Source organism: Panthera uncia, assembly GCF_023721935.1.
Source record: "Panthera uncia isolate 11264 chromosome B3 unlocalized genomic scaffold, Puncia_PCG_1.0 HiC_scaffold_1, whole genome shotgun sequence".
NCBI lineage: Eukaryota > Metazoa > Chordata > Mammalia > Carnivora > Felidae > Panthera > Panthera uncia.
In genome coordinates this window covers 13,342,919-13,355,270 of record NW_026057582.1, presented here as the reverse complement: position 1 = coordinate 13,355,270, position 12,352 = coordinate 13,342,919, and the positions used below count along the sequence as shown (strand labels likewise).

General features: G+C 44.8%; 1 protein-coding gene and 1 non-coding gene across 2 annotated transcripts in view; one reads left to right on the top strand and one right to left on the bottom strand.

The window, feature by feature from the left end:
- Nucleotides 1-12,352, top strand: part of KCNK13 (potassium two pore domain channel subfamily K member 13) — a 106,586-nt gene that overhangs the window by 9,744 nt on the left and 84,490 nt on the right. The gene's annotated exons all lie outside the window — the stretch shown is intronic.
- On the bottom strand, nt 6,961-7,070 carry LOC125910459 (U6 spliceosomal RNA). The gene has a single exon (XR_007453969.1). It is a non-coding gene; the product is annotated as a U6 spliceosomal RNA (small nuclear RNA).

Here is a 12,352-nt window from a genome sequence, read left to right as displayed (position 1 = left end):
CTCTCAGCCGGCCTGCCCCCCCTCACACCCTCCCCCATCTCTCTCTGTTCTCTGTCGTCATAAGTGACTTCACCTCTCCAACCTGTTGTAGCTTTTTCTCATTCAGCCTGTTACCGGGTCTCGCCACAGGGAGAAATGGCCCGGGGGCCGGCCCAGCGAGCAGCATCCCATCCCTTAGGTGGCTGGCGAGAAGAGCAGGGCAAGACTGTGGTCACCGTGCATTAGTGACTTTACACACGGGGACACTCTCAGCTTGCACAGGAGGACATTACCGTAGCCAGAAGCACACGGTTCACTGAGGACAGCGGGGGACGCGCCTCGTCAAGCGGTGTCTCCATCGCGAAGTGGCTCTCCTTTTACCCTCCAGTCTTCTGCCTCCTTCAGTTCAGCGTATCTGGATTCCTAGATCGAATCACTTTTCTGAAGGGTCTCACCGTTAGCATACCCACTGCATCTGTAGAAGCCGAAGTGCTCAAATTCTGTTGTCCCCATTCTCTGATCACCTTTCCCCTCCCCATCTCTCTCTTTTTTTTTTTTTTTTTTTTTAAGAATTTTTACAACTTGAATACGGTTCACATCAGTGTGCCGGGTTCATTTCAGCTCCCTTACTGCCAAACCCGGGGGCAGGGACTGCTTCAGTTTCTCTGCCTTCTCTTTGTCTGTGATGACCAAAGTGTAAAGGTATCTGCTGCATGGGGCTTTAAACTTCACGTATTTTTCTTGATCTTGATGGACTTGGCGTCCTTCCGCCCGGCCGTGAGCAGAAAGTCCTTGATTTCTTCAGCTTTGCGAGCGTGTGGCAGGCAGTGCCCAAGAGACACTCGCGGCAAGTGGCAAGAAGGGAGGACGGAAAAGAGCGAGACTTTCCGTCCGTATCTCTTCTATTGATCACCTCTCCTTAAAGGGAAACCCTGTGGTCAGTGAACCCAGGGGCCAGGCCACGAATGAAAACGAATGTCACTTGGGGTGTGGGCCATCAGGGGACAGTGGGGCCTGTGTTCTCAAAGGCATTTGGATTCTCACTGTGAAACAGCCTTGGCCTGGCCAGGCAGGTCTGATGATGGCTTAACTCAAGAGTTTGAGCCTCCCAGGTGGAATTTTGACCATCTGTGAGTTCTGGCTTCGTTCCCTTTGGAAGCAAGACAGACAAGAAGCTCTGAACCCTTTTTAGTCGGTAGTGGCATCTTGATTTCACAGTTCACTTGAGTACCTGTTTGTGTAGGACGCTTGATCAGCAGTGACGGTGAGCCTAGCATATTAGCTGTTTCATCATGTGCCTCTGATTTCCAAAAGGACTTGGGGCAGTTATATTCTCCTGTGATCCTCATGTCTGCACTGAAGTGTTGTAATCTAGAAGTACATACTCTTCTGTTTCTTTCTTTTACATTATTTACTATACACTTTCTCAAGAATTTCCTGTGTTCTGATTGATGTAGAATGGTTTATTTCACAATCCTCAGATTGGCGGATTTGGGGTGTTAGAGGGTTTTTAATCTTGTGTATCATAAGATTTATGAAATGTATTGAGTGCTTACCATCGGTTAAACACAGCACACGTCTTTATATATGTTTTATTTCTTTTTAAAAAAATTTTTTTAATGTTTATTTTTGAGAGAGAGAGAGAGAGAGAGAGAGAGAGAGAGAGAGACGGAGAGACAGAGCATGAGTGGGGGAGGGACACAGAGAGAGGGAGACACAGAATCCAAAGCAGGCTCCAGGCTCTGAGCCGTCAGCACACAGTCTGACGCGGGGCTCGAACCCACAAACTGTGAGATCGTGACCTGAGCCGCAGTCGGACGCTCAACTGACTGAGGCACCCAGGCGCCCCTATATATGTTTATTTCTTATAACAGGCCCAGGAGGGTGAGTGCTATTAATATTCTCATGTGATTGACCATGATGCTGAGGCCCCCAGAGAGCTTCTGTGTGGCGTCTGAAGTTGCCCAGCTGGAAGAGGTCTGGAGCCTCCCTTCAAAGGTTCCACTTTGAACCACTACTGCTTTGCCATTTCTTTCTTTCGGGCCCTTGTTGTGGGAAGAATTGCCGGCCAAAGATCCTGTGACCTCTTTTTTCAGTTGTGATGGTCCTTGGGTTGACTTGGGATAATATAGGAAGACAGAAATGGTCTGGCTAGCAGAATCTCGGGAGAATATCTGTGGTTCCATGGGTAAAAGGTTTGGGTAATGCCCATCGTGCCTCCCAGGAGTCCACGTAAGTGGAGATTTCTACCTCCTGTTGCAGTTCATGCTTCTCTGGAACTTGTGACCTTGTTCAGTCTGTCACCTTGACAACCGATGTGCCTTGAATGTTCCTGCCCCCAGGCCTCTCATCTCCAATTCTGTATTTGATCCAGGAGTCACTTCCTGACTCTGCCTGTGAGCTCTTGGCCAATTCACAGCAAGCTTTTCTGTGTCTTGGGTCTCCCTCGTGTTAAGCATCTGATGAAGATCACAAGGCATTGATCTCACATTACATTGATCTTACATTACAAGGCTGTGGTTTTCACGCTGTGTTCCAAGGGGCTCATGGGGTTCTCCGCGGTATCTTAAGAGCTATCCTGAGATCGGAGGGGACCCCTCAAGTTTTTATCTCTGTTGTATATATTTATTTATATATGCCCCAAATATTTATCTTGATCTGCTATCTTTTTATTGACTATTACATTTGGGGCATGCAGAAAAGATTTTTATATAGCCAAATATGTATGCTCAGTTTGACTGGCAACTTTTTCTATGGTTTTTCATCAAGTCAGATCCTCTTTGTGGTTGAGATAAATATTCTTCTCCATTCTTTGTTTAGCTCTAACTCATTTCAAATGTTATTCAAAAAGATTGCTTTTTAAATGGTTTTGTGTGGTTGACTATATAATTATGATTTGATTTATTTCTAAAATTATCACACAATGATTTGAGAATGTGCATTTTCCAGAATTCTCTTTTCTGTTTTGAGTGTTTCTTTGTATCCTGGTATCTGTATGTGTTTCAGCTGGCTTTGCTCTTAGGTTACAGAATTTCGGAGCAGGAGGGAACATCATCCCCGAACACCCTCCAGACCTAGTAAACACACCCAAAATAACATTTCAGTGTGTGTTTCGGGCATATAAATTCAGAATTATTGATGTCATCACTCACATAACTTTTGTTATTACTCATATCTTTGTTTAGCTCTTCATGCTTTATATGCTAATATCTATTTTTAAACATAGATATGATTAAGTTCCTGTATTATGTTAGCAGATATTTGCTGACTTTTAGACCATCTCTTTAGTTGTGATTTTTAATATATTTTTAAGTAAAGTACTTAATATGTTTTTTTTTTTTTAACCAGTTTTAGGTTTTTCTTTTTGCAGGGGAATTTGGCACATTTAGTATTTGGTCTCATATGTAATTATCCTTTTTTTTGTTGTTGTTCTTTTTTTCTCTTGTTTTTCTGTTCTGTCTTTTTTTAAGCTTATTTAGTTAGAGAAAAAGAGAGACACCGCATGCAGAAGGGACAGAGAGAGAGGGAGAGAGAGAATCCCAAGTAGGCGCCCCCCCCTGTCAGCATGGAACCTGATGCAGGGCTCAAACTCACAAGCTCTGAGATCATAACCTGAGCTGAAGTTGGTCACTTAACTGACTAAGCTACCCAGGCACCCCTGTTCTCTTTTATTTATTGTTTTAATTTTTTTAATGTTTATTTTTGAGAGAGAAAGTGAGCGAGAGAGAGTGCGTGAGCAGGGGAGGGGCAGAGAGAGAGGGAGACAGAATCTGAAGTAGGCTCCAGGCTCCGCACTGTCAGCACAGATCCCTACATGGGGCTTGAACCCACAAACCGTGAGATCATGACCTGAGCCGAAGTCGGACGCTTAACTGACTGAGCCACGCAGGTGCCCCTGTTCTCTTTTCAATGCTATACCTTTCTATTACAGTGGATTGGGTATTCTTTTTTTTTTAATGTTTATATATATATTTTTTTGAAAGAGAGAGAGAGAATCCCAAGCAGGCTCCACACTGTCAGTGCAGAGCCTGGTTCAAGGCTCAACTCACAAACGATGAGATCATGACTTAAGCCAAAATCAAGAGTCAGAAGCTTAACTGACTAAGCCACCCAGACATCCCGCATATTCTTTTTGTCATTTTTAAGTGTGATCAGAATGAAATCTTATCTAAACTTCCTAGGGGTAAAAACAATTTCTGCCATTATTTTTCATGTTTCTAAATAAAATTAAGACCCTTTTCTCTGAATGATATTGAATGTTGAGTCTTGTGAGCTCGAGTTCAGCTCTAGTCCCTCAACCGCCTTGTCTCCCAGGTTCCCTGTTTTGGTACCTTGTTCTCTGGAAACACTTTTTAAGATTACTTTTTTTTTTTTAAACCTGGGAACCTGCCTTGTGTCATGGCATCTGATAGCTGAGAGCACACTGCCGCCATAATCTTTTTCTCCTTAGTGATCCTTAGCGCATCTCTTTCTGACTTTCCGATCTCTTCCTCTTCGTCCAGTCAATTCTTTCTTCTCCTGCCTCTGGACCTTTTAGGCTGTGGATGATCATGTACGTGACACCATGGTGCATTCTTAAGCCTTGCTTCTGCTTCCAAACGGAGAGCGAAGGCAAGATGTCTAATTGTTTGAGAACCTCTGTTGTTCCGTTTTCCATTCTGCCTGTACGGATTCACACTCCCACCGGCAGTGCACAGAGGTTCCCCTTTCTCCACGTCCTTGACACCAGTTGTTCTTTTTTTGTTTTGAGAATAGCCCTTCTGAAAGGGTATGAGGTGATATCTTGTTGTGGTTTTGGTTTGTATTTTCCCCGTGGCCAGTGATGTGGAGCCCCTGTTCATGCACCTGTTGGCCATCCATATGTTTGTCTTTGGAAAAATGTCTGTTCAGTTCCTCTGCCCATTTTTAAATCAGATTGTTTGTTTGTTTGCTATTGAGTAGTATGCATTCCTTATATATTGTGGATATTAATCCCTTGTCAGCTCTGTGACTCGCAAATCCCTTCTCCCACCCAGGAGGCTGCCTTTTCCTGGTCGCTTTCACTGTGCCCAGGCTGTTTACAGTTTCATCCAGTCCCACTTTTTTAGTTTTGTTTTTCTGGCTTTTGCTTTGGATGGTTTCTAACTCTATTCTCTCTTTTCTCCCAAGGTAGGTTTTTTTCATCCAGTGTTACTCATTTGTGGGGTTCTTGTTTTCTTAATTTCCCTGGGTATTTCCTATAAGCCACTTTCAGTCCCAACAGAATCTTGAGACCTTTCTTTGGGACCTAACACTTAAAAACCGAGTTTGTGCTACTCCTAGCATTGTCCTCACTGAGGCCTGTTTTATTAATTTTGGGCTGTGGATATTTTCTGCTCCAGATGTTCTGTCTCTGGTGTTTGGTAGGGAAGCATGCTATCCCATTTCTTGGCCTGCTGTATTTTTAGACTTAGTTTCTTTCATTGAACAGCCCGTGACCTAATACCCAACACCTGTGAGAAGAAATGTGTTCAAGGCCTGCTTTGACCACGCAGGGATATGCTGTGTTGCATGTCGTGAGATGACGGATGGAAACGGAATTCAGGGAATTGATCCCTGAAAGGAACCACCATCACTGTTGCTTCAATTAAGACAAATTTCCTGGAGAAGGTGGGGTCTTGGGGCTGTTTGGAAAGAGCTGATGGCCTGCTCATTCTCCCAACTCTCTTTTGAATTGGGAAATCTAAGTCTCAGACAGGGAGAGAGAGAAAAAGAGACATTTTCTGAAGTGCACACACAATGGGGAAGTAAGGGAGTTTATCAGTTAGGAGTTTTGTTTAGCCTCACGTTGCAAGACACAAAAAACAGTGGTAAAGCACAGGAAGTTTCCCTTGGTGCGGGAAAGACGTCTGCGCGGCACGGAGGCAGTTCAGGGCTGGCACCGTGGCTGTATGGTGTTATCAGGGGGTCAGGCCTCTTCAGCTCAGCTAACCCTAGGGTGTTACCCTCGTCCTCGGGGCTCAGTGTGGCTGCTGGAACTCTGGCTGTCACATCTACACCCCAGGTGGTAGGATGAAGGAAAGGAGAGACAGACAAAGAGATGTCTTAGGTCACTTTTCCTGATAAGCAGACTTTGGGTTAAGGATTTAGGTGGAAGTGATTTGTCAAGGTAGTGCTCTCAGAAGAGACTAGTGGGTGGGTAAGGGAAGTAAGGATGTGGAAGGAGAAGCCAAGTAGGAGGCTATTTTATGGAGCTCTGGAACACAAATCATGCCCTGGAATCTGTCCCACCTTGAGGCAAAGGAACTGGGCTTTTATATGCCCACAGCAGGCACTGGTTATAGCTGGGGGTGGGAGGGACCCAGTCACAGGCACGTGGCCGTCTGCAGTCACTGATATAAGCTGTTAGCAGTAAGTCGCGCAGCAGCCTGGGGATGGGCACACGGAGCTGGTCAAGGGGTTCGGGGTATCTGGGTGGGGCACAAACAACAGTGTCCACTACAGGGGGTTCCAAGAAATCTCAGATAATCCTTCCCTTACATTTCATGGTCCAGAACTTTGTCACGTGGTCATGCCCAGCCGCAGTCGTGGCCGGGAAACAAAATCATTATTCCAGTTAGTAATCTGGCAGAGAATAATTGCTAAAGAATGATGAGGGAAGGAATGTTGGAGGCACCTAACATGCTTGCCACAGGAGTGTAATCAATGAGTGACTCACAGAGAGCCTTGACTGTCAGGCCAAAGGGTAGGAATCTGCACAGTGGGGCCCGCCTGCTGTTAGAGACGGGGGAAGGACCGCGTAGTAAAAAGAGAGATTAATCTGGCAGAAGTCTCATCGCGGATCTCTTGGAAGAAGAGAGAAGAGGCAGGGAGAGCAATGAGGGAGCCCCCAGGCCTGTGCCCACAGGGTCCAAAGGCCAGACTGGGACAGTGAGGAAGCAGCGAAGGGGGCTGACCAAGGGCAGGTGGGAGGTCCACTGGGGACAGACTGGATGCGGACCTCAGAACCAGGTGCCTCTTTTTTTTTTTTTGGAACGCTTCACGAATTTGCGTGTCATCCTTGCGCAGGGGCCATGCTCATCTTCTCTGTATCGTTCCAATTTTTTTAGTATATGTGCTGCTGAAACGAGCACAGAACCAGGTGCCTCTTTGCCTCGCACAGGGAATGGGGTAGTTTGATGAGGGCAGGATGCAGGGGAGCTGCCCAGGCAGGCGGGGAGCAGAACTGGCTGCAGAGTTGGCCTGGGGCCTTCAGGGCCGGCAGATGCCGTGGCTCCAACCTGGGCTGCTGGCAGGCCTTCCTTCTCCACCCCTCTTTCCATCCCCCTTCCTTCTCTTCTTAACCAAGCTCGTTAGTCATGTTAGTCTCCAGGGGCGCCTGGGCGGCTCAGTCGGTTGAGTATCTGACTTCAGCTCAGGTCATGATCTCACGGTCCGAGTTCGAGCCCCGCGTCAGGCTCTGTGCTGACAGCTCGGAGCCTGGAGCCTGCTTCCGATCCTGTGTCTCCCCCTCTCTCTGCCCCCTCCCCTGCTCACTCTCTGTCTCTCAAAAATGAATAAACATTAAAAAAAAAAAATAATGTTAGTCTCCAAAGGAAAAAAATAATGCAGGTGAAAAGGAATATTTAATTTTTCGCTTCTTGTTAAACTAAGGCTGTTGATATTCTCTGATAAAAAGAACATAGTTAATGAAAATGAAAAGATAATTGATTAACCAAAATATCCACAGGCTAGGTCTGTGGGTTTAAATAATGTCACCAGGTGTCTTTTTGTCTGTCTGTCTGTCTCTCTCTCTGTCTTAGCTTCTCATTTTTCTTACGAGGGTAGGTCTCAGGGCCTTCAGAGCAGCGAAATTGGCACCAAGAGCAGCAGGTTGACATGGTCTTTAGCTTCCAAGAACTCAGAAGGAAAAAGACCCCATCTTTCCAGAGTTCCTGAACAGAGCTCTGCAGGGGGCCCTGCCTGGGTCCTGTTTGCATGACACACTCTTGGCATGACCACACTCTTGAGGTCGGGGTCACATAGCCACCTCTGGTGTGGGCAAGAATGGGGGGGGGGGTCTGGGTGGCATGCAATTGAAAGTAAAAAAGGGAACAATTCCCAGATTCCCAAGATTCTTGGTAGACAGGAAGGCAGAATGGCACCCGGACACGAGCCATTGTGAGGCAGAAACGGAATTCCAAAGTGGGGACAGTGGAAGGGACCCTGGGTTGAGCTTTGTAAGTAAGTCCCTGACCTCAGGGAGCCTTTGGGATCCTGGAAGGGAAACGTTCAGTAACCAGTTGGGGTAAGGGGAGGGGAAGAGCCTGGAGTCAGGAAAGAGGTTAGGACTAGAGATTCTGATGTCAAAAATAAAATTCTTTGTGTCAAGAGTTGGGGGGGTGGCGGTGGGGCAGCAGGGCGGTCAGGAGTCCTGTTGTCAGACTCCCCTTTGATGTTTCAGCCTTCATCCTTTTAACAACAGCAAGTTCAAGAACGCTCTCCTATGTCTCTGTCTTCTTTGCATCCCCAGCCCCTGGGCTCCCCGGCCTGAGCCCTTCCCCCCATCCCTACCCCTGAGATGTCCAGTTCTGCATTCCCCTGGGGCTAAGAGGAAACTCTTTGTCCCCACCCAGAAAACCTAAGCTGCCCGTGCCTAGTTCCTTAAAAATCTCAGTGACCCCAGAATAGCATTTCTCCACCTTGTCACTACGACATTTTGGGCCAGATGACCTTTTGCTGTGGAGCTGTCCTGTTAGAAGACAGTTAGCAGCCTCCCTGGCCTCTGCCTGGAGGGCCCCCAAACTGTCTCCAGCCCCTGCCAAATGCCTTGACCCCTTTGACTTGGGGTCAAAATCCAACAACTGCCCTAAGAGGAACAAGAAGACAGGGAGTCTTTAAGGAGGGAGAGCCTCTGTGGTTTTCATCTCCTCCTGCCTTGCGGGATGTGGGCTGGGTGAGGGGTGCTGAGACCACAGAGAGGAGCAAGCCAGACCTGAGTTCTAGAAAGTGAAAGTACATGAGGGTTTCCATTAATAGAGGAGTTTCAGGCCAAAGACAAAATTTTGAAAGTTTTTTTTCTTTTCTTTTCTTTTTTTTTTGGTGTGTGTTTGCCCCTTTTCCGTGACTCACCCACACACCCACACCCCACCCTTAATGGCATTAATGGCAAAGTGGCCTTTTTTTCTTTTTTACAATTATTTTTTCTGTTCTTAAAAATTTCTAAAGTAATACATGTGTATTTAAATAAATTTTCATATTATTCCAAAGTATTTTTTTAAATTTTTTTTAACGTTTATTTATTATTGAGACAGAGAGAGGCAGAGCATGAACAGGGGAAGGGCAGAGAGAGAGGGAGACACAGAATCGGAAGCTGGCTCCAGGCCCCGAGCCATCAGCCCAGAGCCCGACGCGGGGCTCGAACTCACGGACCACGAGATCGTGACCTGAGCTGAAGTCGGACGCTTAACCGACTGAGCCACCCAGGCACCCCAATTCCAAAGTATTTAAAGTGAAAAATCAAAGCTCCCTTTACTCCCCTGTCTTACTCAGAGGGAACCACTGCTTTTTTAATACTTGTTGGTGGGTGTTTTTGTTTTTGTTTTTTGGTAACAAGTTTATTGAGCTGAAATTCACATACCATAAAATCCACCTATTTATTTTTTTTAAGTTTATTTATTTTGAGAGAGAGAGAGTGTGTGCAAGAGCCTGAGGGGTGGGGGGAGGGGCATAGAGAGAAAGAATCCCAAGCTGGCTCCATGCTGTCAACACAGAGCCTGATGCAGGGGTCCATCCCACAAATCATGAGATCATGACCTGAGCCCAAATCGAGAGTCAGATTCTTAACCGATTGAGCCACCCAGGTGCCCCAAAATGCACCTATTTAAAGCGTACAATTCAGTGATTTTTAGTATTTCACAGAGTTTTAAACTATCATCACAATTAATTTTAGGACATTCCATCATCCCCAAAAGAAACCCCGTACCCTTTAGCAATCACCCCCACCCTCCCCTCAAGCTCCTGGAAACCACTTGTCTACCCCCATCTCTGTAGATTTGAACATTTCTGATAAATGGAAGAATAAAATGTGGTCTTTGATGCCTGGCTTCTTTCACTTACTATAATATTTTCAAATCATTCACGTAATATGGATCAATACTTCACTCCTTCTTAATTGCCAAATACTATGCTGTTATATAGATGTATATACCACATTTTACTTTTGGTTAATCAGGCATTTGGGTTGTTTTCATTTTTTAGCTTTTGTGAATAATGGTTTACAATGGTGAATAAGAGTGCAGGTTTTTGTGTGGACACATGTTTTCATTTATCTTGGGTATATACCTATGTTTGGAATTGCTGGATCATATCTCTATATGATTCCATTCTTTTGTTTTTGAGAGAGAGAGAGAGTACGAGTGGGGGAGAGGGGCAGAAGGAGAGAGAGCATCTTTTTTTTTTTTAATGTTTATTTATTTTCTAGAGATGGAGAGACAGAGTGTGAGTGGGGGAGAGGCAGAGAGAGAGGGAGACACAGAATCCGAAGCAGGCTCCAGGCTTTGAACTGTCAGCACAGATCCCGGTGTGGGGCTTGAACCCACAAGCTGTGAGATCATGACCTGAGCCAATGTCGGACACTTAACCGACTGAGCCACCCAGGTGCCCAGAGAGAGAGAGAGAGAGAGAGAGAGAGAGAGAGAGAATCTTAAGCAGGCTCCATACTCAGCTCGGAGCCCAGCCCAGGGCTTAATCCCACAACCCTGGGATCAAGACCTGAGCCGAAATCAAGAGTCAGACGCTCAACCGGCTAAGACACCCAGGTGCCCCTAGAGACTCTGTTCTTAATGTATGGATGAACTGCCAAAATGTTTTCCACAGTGGCCGTACCATTTTATATTCCCACCTAAAATGTCTGAGAGTTTTATTTTCTCTGCATCCCCACCAACACTTTTTTATTATTGTTTCTTTGATTATAGCCATTCTAGTGGATATGAAGTGGTATCTTCTATGGTTTTGATTTACATTTCTCCATTGACAAATGATGTTGAACACTCTTCATGTGTTTGTTGGCCATTTGTCTACTTTCTTGAAAGAACTGTCATTCAGATCCTTTGCCCATTTTTAATTGGGTTGTCTTTTTATTATTGAATTATAAGTGTTCTTTATATAGTCTAGATTCAAGTCCTTTATCAGATGATTTGCAAATACTTTCCCCCTCTCTGTGAGTTATCTTCTCATTTTCTTCGTGGTGTCTTTCAAAGCACAGAAGTTTGTAAATTTTCGTGAAATCCAGTTTTTCTGTTTCTTTTTGTTGCTGATGTTTTCCATGTCCAAGCTAAGACCACTGCCTAATCCAGCACCACAAAGATTCATACCTATGTTTTCTTCTCAGTTTTGTAGTTTTGCTCTTAAAATTAGGTTGTCAATCCACTCTGAGTTAATTTTTGTGTGAGCTACCGGTCCAATGTAATTCTTTTGCACATGGATATCCATTTACAGCACCACTGGTTGAAAAAACTATTCTTTCCCCCCATTGAATTGTTTTGGCACCCTTGTCAAAAAGCAGTTGACCATAAACCAGAGGGTTGATTTCTGAATTCTCAGTTCTAGTTCATTGATCTCCATGTCTGTCCTTATGCCAGGACCACGGTGTCTGGATTACTGTAGCTTTGTAGTAAATTTTGAAATCAGAAAGTGTGAGTCCTTCAGCGTGGTTCTTCTTTTTCAAGATTGTTTTGGCTGTTATGAGTCCCTTGAATGTCCATATGAATTTTAAGATCAGTTTGTCAGTTTCTGCAATGAAGCCTTGCATTGAATCTGTAGATCAATTGGGGAGATATTGCCATCTTAAAAATATCAGGTGTTCTAATCCAGGAACATGGGATCATTTAATTTTCTTCCCCAGTGGTTTATAATTTTCAAGGTATAAGGTTTTCACTTCTTATGTTAAACAGATTCCTAAGTATTTAGCACTATTGTAAATGAGATTTTATTTGGGGTTGTTCATTGCAAGTATGTAGGATACAATGATTTTTGTAGATTGTCTTGTATCCTGTGACCTTGCTACACTCATATATTAGTTCTAATAGTTTTTTAGAGGGTCCCTTAGGATTTTCTGTACACAAGATCCTGTCATTTATGAATAGAGATAGTTTTCATTCTCCCTTTCCAATCTGGATACCTTTTCTTTCTCTTAATTCATACCTGGCTGGAATCTCCAGGACAGTATTGCGTAGAAGTAATGAGGAGGGTGGACATCCTTGCCTTGGACCTGATCTTAGGGCAAATGCTTCAGTCTTTCAACATTACGTATGATGTTAGTTCTGGTTTGTTGGTAGATGGCCTTTATTGGGTTGAGGAAGTTCCCTTCTCTTCCTAGTTTGTTGAATGTTTTTTATCACAAAGGTGTGTTGGATTTTTGTCACATTCTTTTTCT